This window comes from Vulpes lagopus, chromosome 6, assembly GCF_018345385.1.
Source record: "Vulpes lagopus strain Blue_001 chromosome 6, ASM1834538v1, whole genome shotgun sequence".
Classification (NCBI taxonomy): Eukaryota; Metazoa; Chordata; class Mammalia; order Carnivora; family Canidae; genus Vulpes; species Vulpes lagopus.
This window is the reverse complement of record NC_054829.1, coordinates 27,392,251-27,402,171: the sequence shown is the minus strand read 5'-3', so window position 1 is coordinate 27,402,171 and position 9,921 is coordinate 27,392,251.

Sequence of the window (9,921 nt, the reverse complement as noted above, 5' to 3'; positions counted from 1 at the left end):
AGGTGCCATGTTTCTGTCCACCACAGCCCCTAACTGGTAGGGTTAGGATCAGTAGATAGAAGTTACTGAGAATCCAATTTTGGGTCAGTCTAAAAGTTCAGGAAAGAAAGACCTTTTCAATGGTCAGATGCCTAAAAGCAGAACTGCCTTCTACTGAACTCTCAGTTCCCACAGGGCTTTGAGGGCCACTTCATCCTAAATAAGTGGTTACCAAATGCCAAGCACTCTGCTAAACCCTCATCATACTTTATATCACGTATTGCTCATAAGAGTCCTACTAAATAGAAGTTACTGTTTTAGAGAAGATAAATCTGATGTTCAAAGGGACTCAGATAAGGATTCCAGCTCAGCCTGGTATTAGCTGCATGACCATGAGCTAGTAACCTCACCTCATCAATCCTCAGCTTCCCCATCTATAAAGTGGGTAGAATATCCCACCTCAAAGGATAGTTATAAGGATTAAATGGATAATAGTAGCATCTAATTCATTGGTTTGTTGAATCGTGTATGAAATATGGTTAGCCCGGTGTCTGTCTCATTGTAAAGGCTCACTAGCTCACACTATAATTCAGCGCCTTACACCCCATAGGATGCAGTAAACACTCCTTGGGTGTCTTCCCAGAACCTAGAAACCATCTCTCAGCATCTGGCTATGAACCTCAGGCAGCCATGTTTCTCCTCTATGTCCTTGACCTACTGGCCATGGCTGACTGGTCCAGTGGTGATCACCTGACTCAAGCCAAGCCAGTAGGTGTTCTCTACAGGGAATCTGAAATCAGATCCCTGCCAGATATTTGAGTCGGTCTCTGTGGGTCACTTTCCCTGGACCTGGTTTTGAAGGATATTCATTTTGTTCACCGAAGAACAGAGAAATATCAATCTTAAGAGAGAAAGGAGATTAGGGGCACCTGGGTGGCTGGGTTGGTTAGGTGTGGACTCTTCATTTTGGCTCAGGTTGTGACCTCTCAGGGTTGTGAGATTGAACCTTGTGTGGGGCTCTATGCTGGCATGAAGCCTGCTTAGGATTCCCTCTCTCCCTCTCCCTCTGCCCCTCCCCTGCCCTCTTTCTCTCTCTTTCTAAAGAGAGAGAGAGAGAGAGAAAGAAAGAGAGAGAGAGGATTAAAATAGTTTTCAACTAAGGAGCTGAGAGAAGAAATGGCGGAGCCAAACAGCTCTCTATCCTCCCCTTATGAACCTACCCCATCACGTCTCTTGAGACACCCTCATGTCCTCTTCCCTCTGTTAATTTAGTGGCCTGCATTGGTGTCTGTTATTTACAACCACAACTTTAATGCACAAACGTTCACAAACATTTGCAGTCTGTTGGAGCTGGAAGGGACATTCAGCCCCTCTCTTTGTTTACCCACTAAGGACACTGCAGGGCAGAGAGATGAGATGAGGTGGTTCATCCCATATAAGAACACCATAACAGTGGCAGAGCCAGGAGCAGCACCTAGAACCTCTTGGCTGTCTAGGCTGGATCCTGCCCTCTGGCCCTGGCTGTCTTCAGCTCTAATTCCTAGGGATTGAGGAGCTAACATGACTGGAAGGGAGGTAGAGTTGGGACTGAGAAGGTTCCCAGAGTCTGGGAAGGAGTTCAAAGGAAATTTCACATTGGGAGACCAAAAAAAAAAAAAAAAACCCCGCTCAAGAGATTAATTTTGATGCAGGATCTGGGACTCTTCCAACAGCACCTGGGTCTGCCTAGATGATGCCGGGAAAGAAAGGAGCCAGGCACTCATTTGCATATATGCAAACGAGGCCTTCCACAGCTGTCCAGAAGCCACCTCTGCTTGGAGCACCCCCACTCAGCGGCTGGGGCCTGCTTTCATCTGTCTACTCAGCCTTGGAAGAAAGAGAGAGACGGGCTTGCCAGAGCTTCCCACCAAGCTGACAGGCATACGGAGTCCTCCCAGCACCCCTGCACTGGCAGCCTAAAGAGCTTAAACCTTTGGAGTATAAAAGTGAGGTCTCCCTCCTCCTCCCACACACCTCCACACCCCTTATCCCTACCCTGCAGCTGTTTCCCTGCTGGGCAGGAACAGAAAACCAGGCCCAGGATCTAGGATTCTAGCCAGGGCGCTATGGTGAGGCCTTCCCCATGCTTTGGCGGCAGCAGGGTTGTACGTTTCTGGGGTTCCCACATCCCCTTTCTCTGGCCTCAACACCATCCAGCCCCATCCCTCTCTGTAAGGCCATCCCTTCCCTTGCTGAGCCCAGGGAGAAAGAAGGCAATTGGCCTGGGGGTGGGGAGGCCTGACCTGAAACCTAGCTCAACCACTAGATTTCTAATGACCCCCAGCAAGTCTTAGCCTCAGTTTCCCCTTCCATAAATTTGAGGGTGGGGCAGGGAGGTTAGAATCATGTTGTAAGCCAGGGGAACTCCTTCTGCCACAAAATCGTAGCTTGACTGCCAATCAGTAAAGCTGTGCTGTCTAGTTGCCACAGCTCTGGGAGGGAAAGGGGGTCAGTCAGCTTTCCCCCACTTGTTCAGTTTGTGGAGCCCCCGAGGTCCATGAAAGTACATTTTGAAAACCACTGGACTCACTGGTCCCTAAGATGGCTTCCTGCTGTCAGAGTCTATGATCTCTTTTTTTTTTAAAGATTGTATTTATTTATTCATGAGAGACACAGAGAGAAAGAAAAGCAGAGACTCAAGCAGAGGAAGAAGCAGGCTTCTTGCAGGGGGCCTGACGTGGGACTTGATCCTGGAACCCCAGGGTCACGCCCTGGGCTGAAGGCAGATGCTTAACCGCTGAGCCACCCGGGCGTCCCAAATCTATGATTTCAAAGCCAGTAGTGGCGGCCTGAGAAGCCAGTAAGGTGGGCCTGAGAGGGAATGAAAAAGGATTTTAATGCCAAGACCCAAGAGCAGTCAGCAAACCTGTAGGTTGACACACTCTCAGCCTTAAGTTCAAATTTGCAGAACTGCCCTTCAGAAAATCCTGGTGGAGGCTCTCAGCCTCCCTCCACCCCCATCCTGGCCTGGAGGCCGAGGCCGACTGCGGAGCCTAGTGAACTCCCCTCGGAGGACAGCTGAAGAGGGTTCGCTCACCTTCCAGGTCCTCAAGCACGAACTCGAACTCCAGTATTCTCTCTCTCTCTCTCTCTCTCTCTCTCTCTGCCCCACCCCAGCTTCTTACTGCTTTCAATCTCTCTCTCTCCTCTCCCCCCTCTACCCCACCCCCACTTGCCAGTCCCGCCCAGTCCATCCCTGGGAAAGTATTTGAACAATACTTGGAGAAGGGGATCAGGTATCCTGGGGGGGAATGGCCCCTACAAAACACACAGATGGTTAATCCCTGGGCAACTCTGGCCTTTCCTCTCCTCTCCTCCCCCAGTCCCTCTCTCCTCTCTGTTTCCACTTCTGCTCCAGCTCCCAGTACCCTGGCCCTCCTGACAGACATCCTCCTCAGAAGAAAAGGGAGTTTGCCCTGGATGGTGCTGAACTCATTGAGGGACCCAGGGAGTCACTCTCCCTCCCCAGGCCTCAGTTTCCTCATTTGGAAAATGGGATTACATTGACAAGGGCTGGTGTCACAGATCCCTTTGAGAATCTGAGGAAAACCAGACACGCACACACACACACACACACACACACACACACAATTCTAGAGACAAGATGGAAGCCCATCCACAAATTGGAGAGAGGCTCCCCAGGGGTCTTGTCCATGCTCGAGTTCTAAGGCTAGGACTCTGGGCGCAGCTCCTCCACACCATGGCAGCTGAACCTCCTCAGGCCCTGGACTGGAAATGCCAGAGGAGTCACAGCAGGGTGGGGGCCCCTGCACAGCTTCCCCCTCCAGTGGTTAGCATATGCGCTCAAGAGCGTGCACACACCCCGACAATCTGGGAAAGAGGCGGAAGGGGTGTGGGCCCCTCTGTGGACAGGGTAGAGAGCAAAGGGGCTGCAGCCTCTGACGGCTCCTCCTCACGCCCCAAGCTCCTGGCCCGGGAGCTATGGTCTGCAGCGCACCTGCCCACCCTTGGTATCTGGCCTTGGCCCAGCCGGTCTGTCCCGCTGCAATCATCGGCAGGCTCTGCACGACAGGGCCCTGGTCCTCAAATCCAGCCTGCTCAGCACAGTTCACCAACCTCCCCTGCTCAGGATCCTCCAGCCGCTCTCCGTGGGCAGCTCCCAACTCTGTTCTCTTGCCGAGGGCTTTCCAGGTCAGACCCCCAGCCCCAGGCACTCTTGCCTCAGTTCCTGAAACTCTGTCCACACTGAGCAGCCTGCACTACCAGCCACATCTTCTTGCCTCTACACGTGTGCCTGGAGTAATCTTTCTTTGTGTCTCTGCTCCTCCCAACACCTAACGTCCAAATTAGTGAAAAATGTCACCTCATCTCAGAAGCCTTCCTAGCTTTCTCTCCAGCTGGAAGGCCTCTCCCCGCTGAACTCACTATCTGACAGGTATTGTGACTTTTGTCATGTTCCCCTCATTTCTGAGGATAAACTCCACAACCAAAGACCATGCAGCTATTTAGTGGGCACCTGGCGTGTGCCAGGTACAGGGCCAAGAGCTTTATCTGCATTGTCCCATTTAATCTTCCTACAAACACAAGACAAAAGGTAGATGTAATTATCTCTAGTAAGAGACAAAGAGGCAAAGCCCCCTCTCTCTGACTCCCAACTCCTCTACTTTCCTTGGCCCTTTTGTGACTAAATTTCTTAAGAGTCTTCCTCCCATCTTGAGGGCAGGATCTCATTCTTCTAGATCAAAGCTGTTGCCATAGCTGTCATTAAATGGTGGGAGAGAGCATGGTAGGAGAAGCGGGAGGGACGACCACGTACACCAGGCACTACACACATGTGACCATCTTTTTTTTTAAAGATTTTTATTTATTCATTCATTCATTCATGAGAGACACAGAGAGAGAGAGAAGCAGGGACACAGGCAGAGGGAGAAGCAGGCTCCACTCAGGGAGCCCGACGTGGGACTCGATCCCAGGACTCCAGGATCAGGCCCTGGGCTGAAGGTAGCGCTAAACCGAGGAGCCCCCGGGCTGCCCAGCCATCTTTAACCTTTACGGCCACTCCATGAAATGGGTGTCCTCAGCCCCGTGTTACAGATGAGGCAGCCAAAGCCCCTAGAGGTCAGGTAGCAGTCACCATGAGGGGCAGCACTGGCCTTCCCTCCAAGCCTTCGGGGGCCCCAAAGCCCCCTCCACCGGCAGCTTCTCAGTGTGCATTGAGGCAGGGATGTGCTTCCCTGATGCCTCCTTCCAGCCAACAAATAAGTTCCCAAGTGTGAGAGTCCAGTGACTTTTGTAATTGAAATGTATTTTTTTACTGCCTTCCATGATTGGAACTGGATTCCCGGGGGCAATCATTTTGGCCTCAAGATATAATTAAAAGCATACAGGAGTACACTGTATATTCTTTAAATGGTGTAACTAGAGGGAAGCTAATGATTTTATGGCACAACAAAAGCACAACAAAAAGATCCCCCCAGAGGCTGTGTCACCATCCCTCCATAGTTAGATCTTAGTTGGAGGAAGATGAGCCTTGATTCTTACCTAGCCCTTAAAACAAAAAGGTAGTTATAAATCACCCATTTTAAACCCTATTCTTTCAGGTGCTCTTTACAAATGGCATAAGCCTCTCATTGTCATCAGTTTAGGGACTAAGCTAATAATGTGTTTTTTTCAGGGTCCTTTATGAACTCTTTAAGGAAGACTCTGGTCTTTTTGCCCCAGAGAGGCACAGAAATCATTTTCATAATTTATGAAAGTGCAGGGTGGATTTCCTTTAAGAACATAAGGTGGCCCACTTAATATAGATCCTGTTAATAATGCAGTGGGACTTGAAGGATTCAGATTTTAAGTGGGTGTAGTAACCCAGCAGAGAGTTGGGTAGAGGCCCGGCCACCCAGTCCTTCCCACCTAATAGAGCCACCTCCCCACAGGGGCCAGGGCCCATGGCACAGGACCAGCTACTGGTTTTGCCAAGGCCTTGCCCCAGAGGGGAAAAGACCTGTGTTTCTAAGGCACTGTGCTCCCTGCCCCACCCCATTTACTCTGATTCGCTCACTCATTTATTCACTCATTCATGAATCCATCCATCCATTTATTGAGTATGTACCAAGGAAGCTGGGATTCAATGGTGAACAAGACCCAGTGTGCCCCCAAAGAGTCTGGTGGGGGATGCCAGCAAGAAAGCTGACAAATGAATCAGGGAGTGGCAGGTGCTATAAAAGGGACATGTACCAAACATAGTGGGGGCTCCGTTGAAGGAACAGATCCTCCCTGGGCAAGTCAGAAAAGGCTCCATAAGGAGAGAGGGCCAAGTTGAGCCTTAAAAGTTTTTGTAGGTGGAGAGAGTAGAAATGCAAGATGGTGAGAGCCCGGAGCTTGGATGGCAGCCTTCTAGACAGAACACAACTCAGACACATTGACAAAAGGCAAAATGGAAGGTTGGAGAAGTTCTGAGTAGTTGTGGGAAATGAGGATTGTGAAAACCCACCTAAAAAGGATCCAGACAAAGATTCAAGAGCTGGGAATAGTTTAAGGAGCTATCCTTGGGGAGGATGTGCAGAGGGCAGGGAGAGAGTATAAGGGTTACAAGAATTGAAGCCCGCACATCAACCAAAATGGCAGGTGAATTGCTCATCTCCCACAGGTTAAATATTTTTTTTATCTTTTTTATTATTTATTTATGATAGTCACAGAGAGAGAGAGAGAGAGGCAGAGACATAGGCAGAGGGAGAAGCAGGTTCCATGCACCGGGAGCCCGATGTGGGATTCGATCCCGGGTCTCCAGGATCGCGCCTTGGGCCAAAGGCAGGCGCCGAACCGCTGTGCCACCCAGGGATCCCCTCCCACAGGTTAAGGGCTCTGAGAACCTCCAGCACCAGCTCTCAGCTTCAGAAGAGGCCCTCAGTGTAGCCCTGTTGGCAACTAGGGCTCCGTGGAAGAGTTTCCCCTAGATCTGGGAGGCAGCCAGGGTCCCAGCGCCCAATACACAGGTCCCAGGCTAGCCCACCATCCTTAGATTAAAGGAGGCCTTTGGTCTCATTCCTGTCTCCACTTGGAAAGCCCACTCCCAAATTCCACATCACTGCGATGGAAGGTCCACATGTCCCTCAGTGTTCGGCCCCAAGGTACCCAGCCCTTCCTAATATGTTCTCCCCCACTGTGTCCATTCAGGACCCTACCTCTGTCGTCTCATCCTGAATTCAAGTCACCTGTGTACATGTTGACTCGTACTGTCAACTGACTCCTCAGTTGACCCCTGGTTCCCACTGAGAGATTCTAACGGTAACACTGAGCTCCGTGTCCTCCAAGTCTGTGGCTCGTCGAAGACAGTCAAGTTATGTTCCTTAAAGATGTCTTAGCTGACCCCTCCAAGCATCTCTGTGGACGCGGAGGACCCAGGGTGGAAGGGGAGTGGAAAGAGGAGACACCGGGCCCTCCTCTGCACCCCCCGGACCCCAGGGAGGCTCTGCGGAATTGTGTTTTGCCCCTGTTTGGGGTTGAGCCTGTGTGGTTGTCCCTGGTGGGTCCTGCATTATTTTCCTCGAGGTTTCCAGGGGGTTGAAAAGCGTTTCATATTTCTCTGTTTGGCAAATAGTCTGTCCCCTGCCTCCCTTCCCAGGCATCAGGAATCCCAGAAATTAAAACCAGAGGGGCTCGGGTTTCTTTCTGAGGAGGGGCCTCTGCAGCAGATGCCAGTCGAGCTGAGCCTGGGGAAACCCAGCCAGGAGGTGGGGTGGGGGCACCAGGCCCTGGGTTTTCTCCACCCAGGGCCCAGGGGCCCAGCAGAGAAGGAGGGAAGAGCCCTGTTCCCCAGGCAGGGCTAGAACACCTCTCTCTCTCTCTCATTCTCTCTCTCTCTCTCTCTCTCTCTCTCAGCTGAGTTGGGGCTGAGAGGACAGCAGCTCCCTGGTGTCCCTGTCTGGGTGGAAGGGACAGAGCCTTCTGCTGGAGATAGACGGGAGGAGGCAGGCGCAGCTGAGAGCGGGCCCAGATGCCAGCAGACCGGGAGCGGGAGCCCAGGAGGGCTGGGGACGGGACGGGCCTCTGAACAGAGGCCTGGAGATGGCAGCGGGCGCTGTGCGCAGAGCGGAGCTGACACCTGAATCTCGGCTTGCCTCCCCCTGGAGAGCACTTTAATGAGGCTCACAGCTGTGATATCACAGAACGAGCATTAACAATGCTAATTACCTCAAGTTTAGCCCGAACATTCTCAACCCACCCGCCTTGGGAGCACGCTGTTGTTCTGGCCCTGCGAAAGCACTGATGGGCTGGGGCTTAGGACAACGAGGTGAGAGCAGACAGCAGAGCACCAGGTAGGCCAGGCTGGGGGGGAGGAGGCGGGGAGTGGGAGAAGGAGGGTGATGAGTGCTTCAGGCCGCAGGGACCCCCGAGAGAGGAGCAAGTGAAGCCTCCAAGTCATGACACCAGCGTTCCTCTGCTCTGCTCTAGAGGAACCCAAGGGAGAAGCCCCCTCTGGAGAAAGCTGGGAGCAGAGATCGTTTCTATTTGTACTTGGCAAAGGGTCATGGGACCATGGTGGCCTCCCATCATCACACTGCCTTCTGCAGCCTCAGGGATGCCCCTGGGGCCCCTCCCCTGGAGCCCCAAAGATGCTTTCAAATTATGGGGGTTATTAAAGCAGCAGAACCAGTAATATAGGAAATAGATGACATTGGAGTTGTGCTGGTCAGTGGCTTGAGGGGAAGTTGGGGCTCAGGAATGTTTTTCCCACCCCTGCCCCAAAGGCCCTCCCAGAAGCCCTCTGCAGAGTTCACTTGGAAGACCAATGTCATAGAACAACCTAAACCTCTGGCTTCCTTGGGTCTGGCCTACAGCTTGCCCTTCCGTGAGGCTGCATGGAGACAGACTGTGTTAGCCACCCCCGAGGGCCTGTGACCCAGGCCAGGAGCTTGGGCTTCGGGGCTGCAGGATGGATACAGGTGCTTGTGTGCACATGCCCCCGATCTGCTAGCTCCTTACCCAAACCTGCTGAGTTTATGGAAGTTCGTGCCTGTGTCTACACAAGTCAGACATCAGCGGGCTAGATAACATAGGACCTAGAGCTTCTGACCCCTCTCCCAGCATCCCCTCTGCTCCAAGAAGGGGAGACCATGTGGTATCTCTGCCACAGGTCCACACCCTCAGGCTCTCTCTGACATGGGGAGCTGTCCCCTCGGCCCCTTCTTAGTCTCTTTTCCTCCTTATGAGGAAAGAACAAAGGAAATCCATTCTGCTCTGGCTTTGCTCGAAGGTAACGCGGTGTCCCTCCACCATCCCTGTGACTCCCCAGAGCAACATGGGTCTCTGGGCGGTGTTAGAGAACTTTCCCAGGCCCAGCTGACCACATGCATCTCCCAACAACTAGCAGCATGAGGGATGCAAAGCTGGGTTTCCTGGGATCAAAGTAGACACCTCACCCCCATCCATGCAGATGAAAGGCCTATGCATGGGGGTCTGGACCACCTCTTCCCGCCTGGACTTTGTCCTAAGCTGACAGGCCCCCAATGCTGGCATCAGTGTTCAACATCTCACCTGAGATGGCTCTGGTTCAAGGTGGGGAGGACATCACTCCCTTTGTAGAGATGGCTCAGCAACCTGCCAGATGGCACACATGCAGTAGCATCCGCGGCTCCTGTGCTAGAAATACCCACCCCAGGTTCGGCTCGGACAGGAAAGGCTGAAGGTACGCCATGACTTCTTGGAGACCAGGAGAGCACTTCTCCAGCAGAGGGACAAAAAGTGACCTGGCCATGCCCACCCATGTCTTACTGGGAAGCCCAAGTAGGTCCCATCTACAAGCCCACTGATCCACTGACACAGCAGTCCCTGCTCAGGTCTAGCTCCCCCATTTCCCACTGGACCCCATCGTCATGTGCTGTGTTATTACCTGTCTGGCTTGTAAGCCCTGTGAGGGGCAGGGCCTTGTCTTGTCTGGGGGACCCT